The following is a 15152-nucleotide window of genomic DNA, read 5'->3' as shown; positions in this document are numbered from 1 at the left end:
CTGAATGCTTTTGAGGTTGCAACTGCTAAGCTTCATCTTCCCATCCTGGAGATAGAGTATTGAAATGCTGTGCAGGGATTTGTACAAGCCTCCCGCTTCCCATTGACACCGACAGGGTTGCACTGTTAAAGCTCAGCACACCACTGTGGAAATTTACCCCCTAAAAGCCAGAGCCCTCCCGCAGCCTCCAGGCTGGCCTGCAAGTGCTGGCTGGGTAGCTGAATGGGGCCTGAGGTAGACAAGCCTCCCTTTGCTTGGGGGACATCTCTGTAGCTACTGATTCAAAAGTTAGGCTGTCGTTTTTCACTCCCAGACAGGCCAAAGTGGGCCCTCCTCCTTTTATGGATCTTCCGAATGCCAGAAGAAAACTTGAACTTGACTCAGCTAAATATACTAGATCATGAAACCTTAGGGACTATTGAGACAGGAACAGTGGCCTATTACTGCTTAGAAGGTGTTTTATTGAAAATGAGCTGACATATTCTCCCTGGAGAGTAAGCAAGTAAAGGCAGGATGCCCAGCAGCCGTGCAGGTTGCTCTCCTAGGCAAGCTAAAATATAAAGTTTGCACTGCTGAGCCGTGAGCCAGCAGGCAGTAGCATAGATGGCTGGAGCTTCATCCATTCAAAGTACCACACTTCGTCGTTGTGACCCCTGCCTATCCCCTCTGCTTAGCATCAGCCTCTTACTCTATGTATTTCAGTTAGCAGATCCTTACAGATCTCTCTGCCTGCCTTTTAAAAGTTGTCTTCGAAATAAATTGAGATAGATGGAATTTCCTAATCCTGGCAGGCTTACCAGCAGAGGGCAGGCGTAAAGAAGGTTTTGACACCAGGGTGTGTCAACCTAGGGTCAGAGGAGGGTGGCGAGGCCTAGGAGGAGTATCTGTGAGCTTTGTTCCCAGGGCAAGATGGGGCATGCCTCCCCTGCCTCTCTTCCCCTGCCTGTAGCACACTCACACCACGGCCCTCCTGAAAAGCTGACTCCACTAAAGGTGGTCAGTGGCTTCATCTAATATCAGCGAGTTTCTACATAATTAAACGTTAAAAAAAAAAAATTAAAAAAGAATGTCATTTCCCCCAAGAGCCATCTCTTCATTCCTCTTCAGTGCCCTCTTCTTGTTAAGCTTCTTGCCCAGGGTTAACATGCAGATGAGCCTTGGGTGCTGTCACTCTGGGGAGGGGGCGTGATGATGTCACTTGGTGCTGATGGACTTGAATTTCCTCCCTGAAGTGAAGGATAACACCGGGGGGGGGGGGGGGGGATTTTCTTCTGACCTAAAATATGTACAATTTTGAGAATTTTGCACACATCCATGTAATCTGTTATAACCCCATGGCAGAAGCAACACACTAATAAATTTCACATCATATTAAAGGTAGGGATTATAGTTTGATCATAAACAGGAGAGGATAATTTATTAGTCAGTTAGAAGCAGGGCTTGGAGAGACTGGGGCTGGGTTCTTTGGACGATTTTGTTTATCTGGGTGTTTGAGAAGTGCATTCACATTTATCATGAAGGATTTCTTTTTCTTCCTCTTTTTCTTTTGAGACAGTGTCTCAGGGAAGAATCTTTAAACTTTTTGCATTTATTTTGGTAAATGTTTTCTGTAGCTCATGCACCTATTATAAGTTCTCTGAATGTTGCCATGGCCTGCTGTGTGTATGTATATACAAATTACTCCATGATACTGGCATTATAAAGTGTTGCAATCAGGGAAGATGCGAATGGTGATTTGGAGACTGTCGTAAAGAGAAATTCAACCTCCAGTGCATCAGAGACTTTTTCCCTTGGCCAAACTAACAGGCACGGATGAAAAACAACATAATTAGTTTCATTGTCAACGTAGACGTAACAGCGACACAAACAGTATCGATAGGCAGCTAACTGCTCTGGCTCCCTGCAGATAGATGGGTGATGTATTAATTTATATTTTTAAGTAAAAGCACTGCTTAAATCAAGACAGAAATGGGGTTCCTTAGAGACAGATGTCCAAATCTCAGGAAAGGGCCACGGCTGTTGCAATTTAGTAACTCTAATTGGCTGGCCCCGCTGCTGGGCTTTGGAGGACGGTAGGGGAGTTCCTTGTGGAGAAGCAATCCATCAGACGTGGGGCTGGGTGGAGAAGGACCTAAAAGTCTCCATCCCCTGGCTTCAGTAAAGGAATCACTTGATAGATTTTTTTTTTTTTAATTCTGTCATTGTATTCTGACTACTCTACTAAATTAGTTGGAAAGGGCGGGGGTTGTTGATGCAAGCACTGTTTGGAAGAAGACCATGAACTTGCATTAGATTTTGGCCTCTCAGACACAGTTCATTTTTGGACCCATCACGGTGTCCTTTCTCTAGCTGTGTGCAAGCAGCTCAGGGTAAGCAGTTGCTGAGACGCACGTGGGCCAGGGCCCTGTGACCATATCTACCTCATGGCTGTGGCACCATTCATCAACATGTCGAATAATGTCATGAGGGTGTGCTCTTTCTGCCTCTTCCTCTAATGCGTCTTGTCTCCAGTCCCAGCTCCGAACAGGCAGTAAAACCTTTCACTTTCTTCTCTGTTCAAGGCTGAGGCTCTGCAAAACCAAACAGAATCCCCAACTCAAGTCCCAGGTGTCTGATTCGGTGGTTAGAGTTTGGTATGGGATCATAGTAACCTGTTCCTAAGTGCACAGCCGGCTGCACAATGGACTCATTTAGCAACTGACAGGTTTCTTAATATGTGGTGTTTGAACAAGACTGTGTCTGTTGTGGGTGTTAGGATGTGGGCATCACAAATATTTTTAAGTACAGTATTTATTGTTTCCTTCACTCTTCCTTAAACAAGAGCCACCCCCACCCCTAACTCAGGTATCCGGTTTGTGTAATCATCAACCCCCCTCCCCCCTCCCCCCACCCCCACTCCACCCTTTTTTTTGATCATCCAGTGTCTGCTTTGCCTTATAGAGCTGTGGCGTGAGGCATGCTTGACTCACAGGGAAGCAAAACCACTCTGCCTTTCCGGGTTTTTGTTTATTTGTTTTTGTTTTTCTGTTTTGAGACAAATTGTCATGGAGCCCAGGCTGGCCTGGAACTTGTTATACAGTCGACGATAACCGTGAACTCTTGACTCTACCTCCCAAGTACCGGTATTATAGACATGTTGACCACCAAGCCTGGCTCCCAGATTACTAAAACTCAGTTTCTTCCTCTGAAAAATGGGATGGCAATTTCCATTGAAGTTACAAGTGCATCAGCCTCAGGGGCTGAGTAAGTCAAGCTAACGCCCCCACAATAATCCTAATTATTTTTCTTCCTCCTTTTTTCCATTTTCTTTGTCTCTTTGCCCCTGCTTTCCAAAACAGCCTCTTGCTGGAGGTGATTAAAAATGGCAGTAACTATGACTTCTCTGTTAGTGGAAGGTTTAAAATTTTTATATTTTCCTCAAGGCATAGAATGTACCAACTCTCCCTGAATGCTAGTCTCAGGGCCAAAAATCTTATGAGGCCACCCTAGGATTCTCAAAGTTAGCCCAAATTGTCTCAGGCTCCTACAAAGAAACACAGGTTTCTCCCTGGTGGTGTGATTCCTTCCCAGAGTTAGCCTCCAAGCCACTGCGCCATCTATCTGTTCGGAGAGTGTGGACTGGCCTCCAGGTGGCCTCTGGGCTGTTTGCTAAGCCATTTCCCTCAGTCTGGTCTAGTATCCTCTTATCCAAACCATCAGCCCTTCACACATAGCTTCCCCACGGGGGCTTCCCAGCCCTCCCAGTGCTCCCTCCTGCTCTGCAGTCCCATGGTGCTCCCAGCCACCACTGTGCAATTTAGCGCTTGCGTTACCATGAGCATTGCATCAGTCTTTAATTATTTTGTGTCAGGCCGGCCTCCACAGCTGGGTCCTGAGCGTCTGTAATGTTGTTGTTTGCCTGTTTGTTTATTGTTTTGAAGCTCCCGGAGACTCTTAACTGATAAACGCTGACCTTTGTGGAGGAAGCCCTACTTGTCACAGCATGCATGAGTTTTATGGGTGCCTCCTGCAGATCTCAGGCTGGAGGAAACACGTCGTTTGTTTCAAGCTCACCTCAGCTTTGTTCACACTCATAAACTCTCAATTTAATTTATTAATTTTTTTGTAAATTACTGTGTTTTAAAATGGCTGTTTCTACTTTTTGAGGGGTGTTGGTTTGGGGAAAACTTCCTCAATTTTCATTTCCTACTTTGGGGCTTCTGCCTGCTCTTCTGGGAAAAAAAAAAACACCCTTTTTTCAAAACTCAAGAGTTCTACTGATGGAGGAGTTAGGATGTTCTGGCAGATTCAAGGCCCTTCTAGAACCCCCATTCTCAAAGCCACCCAGGTTCTTTATTGAATATTCATGAAAGGGTGGGGTGACATTTATGTGACCCGGAAAAAACAAAGACCATTAATAAATTTGTTATCTGACAAAGAACACTTCGGGGTGGAGAGTGTTGTGTGCTGAACCCATTTAACACCTGAATGGATGGGGAAGGCAACGGGGCGCTCTTGCATTTTCCAGCCAGATTCCTGGGGTGGGATGGGGAGGGGATGTCTATCTCTTGTTGACCTCACTGAAGTTCAGGCGATTTCTTGAGTAGAAATATATCTGTATCCTTTCTAGTTTGTAGCAACCTACATTTAATGCATCTCAAATTGAAAAGAACTTTCAAGTAAAAAGTCTTGGAATGTACTGGGTTATACTTTGTTGCTGTTGTTTTTTTTTTTTTTATGGTTCATATTGAGAAATGGATAATCATTGATTTCACTAGTATGTTTCCTGGTTATTTTCAAGAAAATAATAAAAATTTGTGGGTTGGCTTTGTTTTGTTTTAATCAATACACCAACCAGAAAGTTTTTCTCTAAGTTTGGAAATAGCAGAATTGAGAGGTGATTTCTGAAGCAGCTGATACCTTGTAGGCTAACCTGCCATTTAAATCCTGACACTTGAGCCAACAAAGTTTAGCATTGTTGGTAACTTTAAAAGAAAAAAAAAAAAAAACTGCCCTTCGCTCGTGCTCTCAGCATCTAAGCAGTGAGGGTTTCTAACCGAGGTCATCTCGAAGTGCCTGTTGAGAGGCGCTTTTGTTGTGGCTGATGTTGCATAAATAAGAAAGGAATTTCAAGAATTATTTCTTAGCAAACGTGTGGCAGCTGTCGTTCCAAAGGGGAAGTAGCGAGGACGCACGTTGCGTGGTGAATTATTTGGAGCCCCATGTGGGGTTCCTTCCCTGCGTGAACAGGCACACTCTGTGAGGTGGCCTCTGGATCCGCAAGGGTGGCAGGGAGATGAAGGCTGGGCCCCACCACCGACGTGAAGTGAAAGTTCACCGCGGCGGGTTTTCGAGGAAAGGCACAGCCTGGCGCCCCGCAAGCCTGCTCGGTAGCCCAGAGCAGCTGGGGCTGTAGGCTTCCTTGGCGGAGGGCGCATGGGGGGCCCTCCCGCTCCGCGTCCCGGAAGGTTAGCACAACTCTTTGTCAGTTTCGAAGAGGAAACAAACAAGCCCTTTCCCCAAAGCCGGCTGGGCAGCGGGGCCCAGGGCGCAGAGAGAGAAGGGGGTGGGGGGAAGAGGAGATGCGCGCCCCGGCGCGGTGCCGGGCTCCGGCCCAGACGTCAGCCCGAGAGGGGTCACCGGGTTAACAGCAATTAAAGAGGAGTTGCTGGGGAGACAAAAGGCGGGCGGCGGGGCCGAGCGTCGGTTTCACCTGCCGCGCGCGGAGGGGGCCGGGGCGCGGGGCGCGGGCGGAGCCCATTGTGTGGGGCGCAGCGGCGGCGCGGGGTGTTTAGAGGCGGGTTGTGATTGGTGGAGCAAGGCGGGGCGGGTGGGCGCGGCGCGGCGCGGCAGCCCGCGAGCCCGAGCGCCCCTTGCGCGTGCAGTCCGCCTGCACCGAGGCCGCCGGACCCAGCCCGGCCCCGCGCGGGCGCCCCGAGCCGGCTGCGCGCGCCTGGCGGCTACATGGAGAGTGTCAGGTTGGTCCCGGTCCTCCTCCGTCTTTGCTCGCTTCGCTTCCTCCTCCTCCTCCCGGTCCTCCTCTCCCCCAACCCATCCCATCATCCCGGGCTATGCACTTCCAGCTTCCCGGGGTTCCGGGGACCTCGGCAGGGAAGGCTGGGGCGCCCCTCAGCCTTCAACTTGACTCTCAGTCTCGGCAGCACCAGCCCCGGAGCTGTTGATCAACTTGGAGTGGAGTTGCGCTCTGGAAGTAGAAGCGGAGAGGAACAGGAGGGTGGGAAGCCAGGCCTGTGGGTCCTGGACACAGATCTCCCTCGCTCTCTGTTGCGCTCTCTTGCCTCTTTTTAAAAACTATTCCTGGGTGAAGTGGAGTTGGGAGTTGGAGGAAGTCCTGCGTGTATTTCTCTCTTTCCCTCTGCATCTTTCCCCGATGTTGGCGTTTCATTTTCCGCTGGTGTGGCCTTCATGCAGCTACTTTGGTAAAGCCCTTTTGGCTATTCCTCGGTGCCATCTCTCCACACCACTGGTGTGAGAGAGAGAGAGAGTGTGTGTGTGTGTGTGTGTGTGTGTGTGTGTGTGTGTGTGTGTGTGTAGTGGGGCATCCATCTGGGGTATGTGATTCATGTCACTCCTAGAGCGTGTGAAATAGAAAAGAAGGCTTTAGTCTCAGTGGAACCAGTGTGACGGTTTCTTTTGCTTCTGGTAGTTTGTTTCTGTCTGTTCAGGCGCCTTTGTAGCTTAGCTGTTGATATTCAAGGAGTTCGTACCCACCGTAAGGAGGAAGTGAAGGAAGGAGAGAGCCCAGCACCTCGGCAGGCAGGCAGGCAGACAGTATCGTACACTCCGGCAGGTTGGAGATCCGCATCCACTGTGGCATTACTTGGCCACGTTCATAAAGTAGTGAGCAAGGTTTGGGGTTTGAAAGGGCAGGAGCCTGGAGGCTTGCTTCCATGAACTCCCATCTGAAATGGCCCTAAGTATAGCTTACTCAACTATCAGAACCGAGATGGTCAGTGCGAACGGGACTTTTCTTTCCCTTCCAAGAATGGGATGGGAAGCCGAGGACCTTTAGGAAGATGGTAGTTTGAGAGCACAGCATATGTAGTGTCTTCCTCCCTGGGGTTAACTCCTTCAAGGCCTTCCGGTTACGACCAAAATGTCTGATAATTGTTTTATGCTCGTCCACACAGACCAAATGTTCTAATCAAGCCCATTTAAAAATGCAAATCACCTCATTTCCATAGATTCCAACATTCTGAAAGTGACACATTTGGGGGGGGGGGAAATAAGGCTGATAACAGGAAACGTGAATCATACTATCAGTGACTAATCTGCCTAAGGGGGAAAAAAAAGCTTACATGTGTTTTATCATTAGGAAGTTAGGGTAAAAAGACGATTTCATTTTTTTTTTTTCCCAGTTAAAGATGCAAGTGACTTTTTTATTTCCGAGGTGGTCCCTTTTGCTTTGTTTGTTTGTGAGATACTTTCCATGAAGATATATATATATATACACACATATATATATATATATATATATATATATATATATACATATTTATATATATATATATACACATACATACACAGAGAGAGAGAGAGAGAGTCATAGGAGGTGTATGCGGTGAAGTGTTATAAAGTCGCCTGTTAATACCAGAGTTCTCGAGCAGAATCAGCTTGAGATTCCACTTCAAGGTTTGATGTGTGTTGCTGTTATTGCTGCTTACGAGGCTAGCAGGATATCTTGGATATTTCAGATTCATCACTCAGTAAAGCAAATCAAGATGAGCAATTTTGCAGACTGGGGGGTGGGGTGGAGGAAAGGAAAGCCTCTATTTTATGTGGTTCTTTGTAGCTGCCTGACACACTTAAGTGAAAAGTGTGTAAAAATGAAACCGAAATACAGACTGCTTGCCCAGACACTGGCTGCCAGTCTCACTGGGATGTGATAGAACTCTGTGGGCTGACACTTGATAATCAAAGTTGATTTATTGTTCATTAGTACTGCATTAGCCCTTTCAGACAAGACAGTTATTTGTGTAGTAGCCGTCCAGAGTGAAACTGCAAGCACCTGTCATCTTGAAGGCATGACATAAGCCACCAAATATCAAAACGATGCAAATTCAAATGCATCTGACTGTGTTAAACATCACTCTGCCACCTTCCTCCCCTTCTTTAAGATAAATTAGCACAGGTCAAATCTACTGTAGAGGAAATAAAAATGTATCAAAGACACTTGTTTTCCAACCTTAAGGACTCCTTACAGAATGCTAGGAGTGGACTTTCTGTTTGCCAATTCGCCTAAAGAATTACCTTTTCTCCCCAAATCTGCCTGCAGCTTGTGGAACAGAAAGTTGACCATTTAAAGGAATAGGAAACATGGCCTTGTCAGTAATCTAACCCAAGTAATGGAAAGAAGGTAGGCTGTTGTGTTGTGCTTTTTAATAAACACGTCCCATCAGATGAAACTTTTGAGCTTTGGGTTGCTTATATGAAAATTGATGACATCATAGCTGAGCTATGATAATGTCGGATAATAATGTCAACGGCATTTTCTGCAGCATGTCTCACTTGGTTTGTTTTTTTTTTTTTCTTTTTTCATTCTCCCCCCCCACCTTCCCTCCCTGGAAGGGAGAGATCTTATGGCAAACAATAGAAAACAACCCAGTGTCAAAAGAACATAAAATTAGGGAACTTTTGGTCTGCAGCCATAGAAACGCAGTTTAACTCATATTTTTTCAGGGGTGGAATGGCAACATTGTACATGAAGCTATGTAGAGTATTGTCTTCTCTGAATTTTCATCTGACAGGGATTTTAGAGGCTGTGATCTTAATTAAATCTCAACCAGCTAAAGCGGTGCATCTAAAGGCATGCAGTGTTGCATAATGTTGCTCAGTTGGTGAACTAAATCATCAGAAAGCTTATGATAGGAATAGTTGATTTGGATTTTTTTTTTTTTTTTTTTTTTGCAGTTAAATGTACCTTGAAAACAAACCCTCTCCACCGCAGCCTTACATTTGCACATTGTCAGGACCTGTCACTTGAAAGATAAACTCCTTTATGACACTGACCAGTTCTGCAACTTTTCAGCCAGCCTCCACACAATGGCAAGAGACAGGGAAATTAAAATCCAGATGAATTAAAAGCAATCAAACTCTAGCTTTGTCGTGGCTAACGTGGCAGGGGTGGCGTTTGAATTACTGTGTCTCTGTGACGATCAGGAGGGAATGTGGTGGCCAGATTCTCAGCTCATACTAAAAATTGGAGTGCAGTTTGTATTGGCAAAAAAGGGAAGCCTAGGAGAAATTCATTTTATTATGTGGTTTCGTTGTGGACGAACATCACTAAGGGGAACTTTCAAACGACACTCTGAGTAACCGGGGAAACAGCGATCAGTGAGAAGCCCCTTGAGGTAGTTCCTTGTGATTTACAGTCAAGGGAAAACCGTAGCAACAGTTGACCAGAAAAGGTTAGAGTGACTAAAGGCATACATTGTGTCTCTCTGTGTGTTGCGTGTTAAGCTCTGCACTCAGTAACAAGGAGTTACAGTCATCAAATAGCCTTGTTAACCGTCTTGGTCTTTATAATATCTAGTGCTTGCAGATAGTGCCTTATTCGTCTTCACTGTCTTTAAACAGATGTTTGTATCTGCTTGCATCTATTTGTTTCAATATATGCCTTGGTAGAAGCTGCTTATAGAATCATCATTCTGCATGGGTCCTTGTCATAAGGTTTCATAGAAGGCTTGCGTTTGTGTTGCTGTTGAGACGTTCAACTGTACTTTAGGGTTAGAATTGGGGCAAGATGTCTATAACTTAATGCTTACCTGCAGTGGTAGATTTGCGCAAAGTCTTGACCCTGTAAGCTAAAACTGCTGTTAGGTGTGAATTTTGTCTTCTTTTTGGTGGGGGACAGCATGGTATTCCTTGAAAACTGTTTTGAGTCATTTCAGAGTGCCTGTCTTCTGCATTCAGTGACAACCCCCCACCCCCCACTCCAGTTTAACACAGAAAACTCAGGTCCTCCAGTGCTGAACATCTGCCTGTCTGTACATCTGTCTTTCTGTACATCATGGGGCCTTGGGTTACTGGGCAAAGCTAACCTGGGCCTCTCCTTTTAGGTGAGAAGAAGGGATACCCTTTTCTGAGTCCTTTCTCCAGCCTGCCAGTTGTTTGGGGGAGAAAATTAATTTAGAGTGAAAAAAGAAGACTTACCAAGCCCGTGCATTAGGCCTCCCGTTCTCATCGGGTTAAAGCAACTAATCAATGCAAGTGTAGGCTAAATATGCCGGTGAGCTTCTTAGAGCTGTTTAGAGCACCTCGGTGTCGTGTTTTAATTCTTACGCTTTATCTTACCCTCAAATCTGAGACATCATTGTTCAAATAACCGAGAACAAGGTAAATCAACAACATCAAAAAGGTCAGCCTCTGTGATTTCTCAGGGGCTTGTTATTTTGTACTTCCCAATTCTATTTGATGTCTTGACAAAACAAGATGACACAGGGGAGAATACATTAAAATTTGATTTTTTTTTTTCATCTAACCTGTTACAGTTGTGGCAGCTTAATTTCTTTCTTTTACTTTTTTCTTTCTTTTTTCTTCTTCTTTTTTTTTCTTTTTTGTCCCTGAAGATAGCTTTTTGCTCTGTTGTTCTTAATTGTCATACCATTTCATGAGGCAGGTCTTCACGGGTCCCTCATTTGAGCTGATTTTACAAGGCTTTTTTTTTCCCCCCTTTAAATTGTATTTTGAACCCTTCCCATGTAGGGAGCTTTCGGTTGGGTTTTTTGTCTTTATTAGAAATAAATCAATGAATGGAGAAATTGTCAAAGAAGCAACTGATGTTTTTCCTCATTAGAATCTCATTTGCACCCCTTGGCTTAACTGTGATCTATCAGGTGAAGGTGTTGGAGTTACTCATGAGAAATGCATAAGTAATTCTAGAAAAGGGAGAAGGCAATGGGAGTGCCTTAGTAAATCCATATTCAACTTTGGAATAATCCAGGTTGGGCCTGCCTACTTATTTGTTTGTTTGTTTGTTTATAAATAAATATTTATTTGTACTTAATCATGCTCACAATTTTTGGGCTATTATCCCTGAAGGAAGGAGAATAATCAATTTAATTGTTAGTTTTGAAAACATTCTTTTTTAGGGGGAAGGTAAACAATTTCCCCCCATGTAACAGTAACTCTTGATTTAAAACTATCTTCAGAGTTTGCTTGCTTGCTTTAATGGTGCACATTTCTCAACAGGGCTGATGTGGTTACTGTCTCCCTTTCATTGTTTGTAATAATGTTTTAGTTGAAGAGAACTTGCTTAGCTAAAGTCTTTTCCCTGTCCCTTCAAGAGTTAAAAGATTTGTAGGCCAAATCTTTTCTAAGGAACTTTCTGGACTAGTCACCCCCCACCTCCCTGTTCTCAGCAAAATCAAAAATGATTTTGTTGTTTTTGTTAATCTGAAATGTCAGCATATTTTACTCACTCACTCTAAATAGTTTCCCAGCCCACCTACGGGAAAAGGAGACCGAGGAAGGGAAGGCGAAGCATTTTCCTCGATTTAAATAATAATAGTAATAATAATAACAACAACAACAATAACAACAACAATAAATAATAGTAGTGGTTTCGAGGTGGAGGAGATTAGCTCTTAACAAGTGATAATTTTCATGTGCTGCTCTCATTGTCTCCTGTATTTAACAATTGCTAATGGGAGAAGCGATTTAATTTATGTAAACTTTACATTTTTATGCAAATGAAGCTGATATTTATGAGAGCTTAAACAATTAGGCTGGCACTCAGTGGCATAACCTTGCCTGCCTGGGAAGTGGTAGAGAAGCTCAGGGCAGCCTCCAGTCACTCCCGCGCTGTGGACAAATAGGAATTTTACCATTTGTTTTTAATGTAAAGACAAAAAGAGCTCAGCTCTGCAAGACATGGCTTCTTGGGGTTGCTAACCTGAAATAACTCCTGACTGGCAGGCAAGTATTAGCCCTAACAATTCTTTTTGGAAGGAAGATAGCCTCTCTGTGATAGAATGTAATAAACAAAATGATAAAAAATGAAATGCTAATTGTATTTTAAAGAGGCCTCTTTTTTGTGTGTGTGCTAAAATTTTAATAGGTGGTTGTATTGTTGCTGAGTGAACAGTTAGGCTGATGAGTGAGTACTAGGATGATTTTGCATTAATATAATAACCATTACCTGCCTTAATGCTTTTTACAGTATTATGGCAAAATAGCTAAGTCTAAAAGAGTTATACAAAGAGCAGCATTCCACAATGAAAGAGAATTATACTTTCCACATGAATACCATACCTTTTTTCTTTTTCTTTTTTTCTAAAGGCAGAAATATTATGTCAGAAACACATTTTCCCCCAGTTTGTGATACAGACATTGCATGGTACTTGATCTGAGTTCCGGGTTTTTTGTTTGTTTTGTTTTAATTTTTTTTTAGTGACACGGGGACTTTGGTGTCTGCTGATCGATTGTATCTATTAGCTATTAATTCTGAAAACTGGCCTGAATTTTCCCAGGTGGCTACTGGTACACATACAAGCTAGCTTCCTTGTGATCCTAGAAAATTGGGCATAATTCCTCTATTTTTTTTCTTAAAATAGAGCCATTTTCTTTGTTTGCTTTTGTTTTGACATTCTAGAGCCTTCTAATTTAATTTGTTTTGCTCTCGTTATGTGGCTGACTGGGTGACATTGCTTAACCGCGTTGGTTGCCACCCAAACACTGCTCGAAGTATGGAAAGCAAGTGAGTTTCTGGGGCCATCCATGTGGCTCACGATCAGAGGCTGGAAAATAGTTCCCAAGTAATTCTTTGAAAATAATTTAGTGGAATTACTGTGGTAGACAGTTAATGAAAACAGTGCTTCATTTTTACCATCTCTGTTATCTGATTTGTACACACAGTAATTAGGAGAGGGTGTGAACGTACAAAGTCTATGTGTGTTTATGCTGGGCAGTGTTTACTTGTAGTTAGCTTCAGTGTAAAGGAAAGGGAGAGAAAGAAATGATAGCATGTTATTTTCAGTATTTATATTGTGTCATCTTGCTTCCCACCCAATTCCTTCAATTGTCTCCTAGATTAGAAGCAAGTATTGTTTCTATGAGGGTGGGTTTTTTTTTCTTTTATTGTTTGTTTGTTTGCTTTTGAAATTTCAACACCCCTCTTCCCCATTGCCTACCTCCCCCCACTTGCAAACAGGACATTGTTTAATAGCCTGCAAACCTTCCAACGACAGAGAGTCCTTTTGGAGGAAGAGAGGACCATTGCCAGCAGCGCTTGAGCCTTTACCCGCAGTGCCTGGTGTTCAGGATGCTCCCTTAGGTGCCGGTATTAAGGAGCAGCAGGCCCGTACTAGCCACGTTCAGATGGCCAAGCACAGCTGTATTTCTGCCATTCAGGCGGGCTTGTGTGCACCTGGGATGGGCCACACCCCGCTGCTGTCAGTCAGTGTTGTACCCTGCACTGTTTTTCACATTTTGTTTTTAATTCCTGCCATCCCCTGGAAGCTAAAATGGTGTTAACTGTGGGTGCACATGTGTATTTAAGTTAGGTTTCCAGTGCTTTAAATGTCTGCCAGAAGTTTTATTCGAGTTTCTGATCCCTGAAGGCAGCTAAGACAGAATCCTGCTAGGTCTTCATAAATGCCTCCTGTGATTCATTGTGAGTCCATACAGCGCCACACAGCAGACTGGCTTCTGTACACTCAAATGGTTAACACAGTACAGGGATTTTTTTTTTCCTTTGCCTTATATTTAAATTGTCTTTTGAGGAAGAAATCAGGTATTAGCTTCAACTCCCAGATAAGTCACAAACCCTTGTAGCTACATGAAGCATCAGAAAGGACTTTTAACTCCAGGAGAGTAAGGTGGGTGTCAGGGAGTGTGTCTGTGTGTGTGTGAGCAAAGTTTAGTTTTTTTGTGGAACACTTTCAGTGAGGGCCCTATAAATATTAGACAGCTGTAGTTAAAACCTCACATGACTGTTTTAAATACTATTGATTTAAACCACTGGCTAGATCTTATGAATCAAAGTGTAATTTCTAAGCTTTTGGCCGTATTTCTCAATGCTAAACCACCCTCTCTCGTGTGCCTTTAGCCGCTTTCCAGACATTCAACACAGGATTAAATGATAGCAGTTACAGTGATCAATAGGTGAGGGCTTCGACAATCACTCTTGCCGTTTAATGACCTCAGTAGTAATGGGTAATAAAGTGTGGGCTGTAATAGCCCCTCGCTGGTGCTGCATGCCCTTTGATTCCTTGTATGAGTATGCACAGGGTACGTGAGAAAGCTGGACACTGGGAATTAGGGAGTGTATATATAGGCCATAATTCTCGAGTAGTTAAAATCTTAAACTGTGCTCCATTTTTTTCCCCTCTTGTTTCTGTTCCACTCCGATACTTTTCTGAAACCTTGCTACAGCCTCTTGTCCTAATATATGTTGAAGCAGAAACTTGAAGGGGGTGGGGAGGGGGCCAACCGAAATCTGTTCTACTGCATTTGTAAATGAAGCTCCCTTCCCCACTTTGGTGGCTGGGAGCTAAACTGGTGTGAAACTGTGGTTTCAGATGGTAAAAGCCAAGTTTGAAGCCATCAGGCTATAATGGCCCACTTCTGATTACTCAGAAACCGCTCCACTCGGAGGAAGGGTTACTCAGGCTTCTTGTGCCTGTCCCTGGCTGGGCTGCGCCTGCTGCTTGAAGCGTTTTATTACTCATCAGACCCTCCATCAAAGTGTCCAAAGGGAACAGGCAGGGGAGAGTCAAGTTCATTCCACCGTTCTGCCGCTCGACTGCCAACAATGAAGAAGTAACTGTGGGAAAAGGAGCTGGAAACCATTGGCTCTCTGCGAGGATTTAAAAATTACCCGCACCTGTCAGCCTTTCCCTGGTCACCCTTTTTTATTGACAGTCAAGGGGCCACGGTGTTTCTCGTTTTAAAAGACACATACTATTTTTACCATGCTTTAAAAAAAAAAAGAGGCTTTAAAAAATATATGATAAAAATATCCAGTAAAAAGAACACATTACCTACAACAGTTTAAATCGCCTTTATTAAAGGGTAATGTATATACTGTAGAATACACTCTTTATCTAGTTGGAAGGGATTTGATATTCATATATCTATGTAGTCCCTGTAGTGTGCCCATCAACCCCCTCCCCCCAGCTTACCTGTGCCACTTTCTAACACAGGAGTTTCAG

General features: G+C 44.0%; 1 protein-coding gene across 41 annotated transcripts in view; it reads left to right on the top strand.

The window, feature by feature from the left end:
- Positions 1-15152, top strand: part of Foxp1 (forkhead box P1) — a 597405-nt gene that overhangs the window by 488626 nt on the left and 93627 nt on the right. For 2 of the 41 annotated variants that reach the window (XR_003956146.1, XM_006505319.1), the window contains exon 1: positions 5184-5447. The exons of 32 other annotated variants lie outside the window; for them this stretch is intronic. The gene's annotated coding sequence lies outside the window, so the exon portion shown is untranslated. Of the gene's footprint in view, positions 1-5183; positions 5448-5570; positions 5958-6134; positions 6420-15152 lie in introns of those variants that run through there. 7 more of the 41 variants (XM_030255072.1, XM_017321306.2, XM_006505322.1 and 4 more) reach the window with 6 other exon arrangements.

Source organism: Mus musculus, chromosome 6 (assembly GCF_000001635.26).
Source record: "Mus musculus strain C57BL/6J chromosome 6, GRCm38.p6 C57BL/6J".
NCBI lineage: Eukaryota > Metazoa > Chordata > Mammalia > Rodentia > Muridae > Mus > Mus musculus.
The sequence above is the reverse complement of the archived record's forward strand: the minus strand, read 5'-3'. Positions and strand labels throughout refer to the sequence as shown.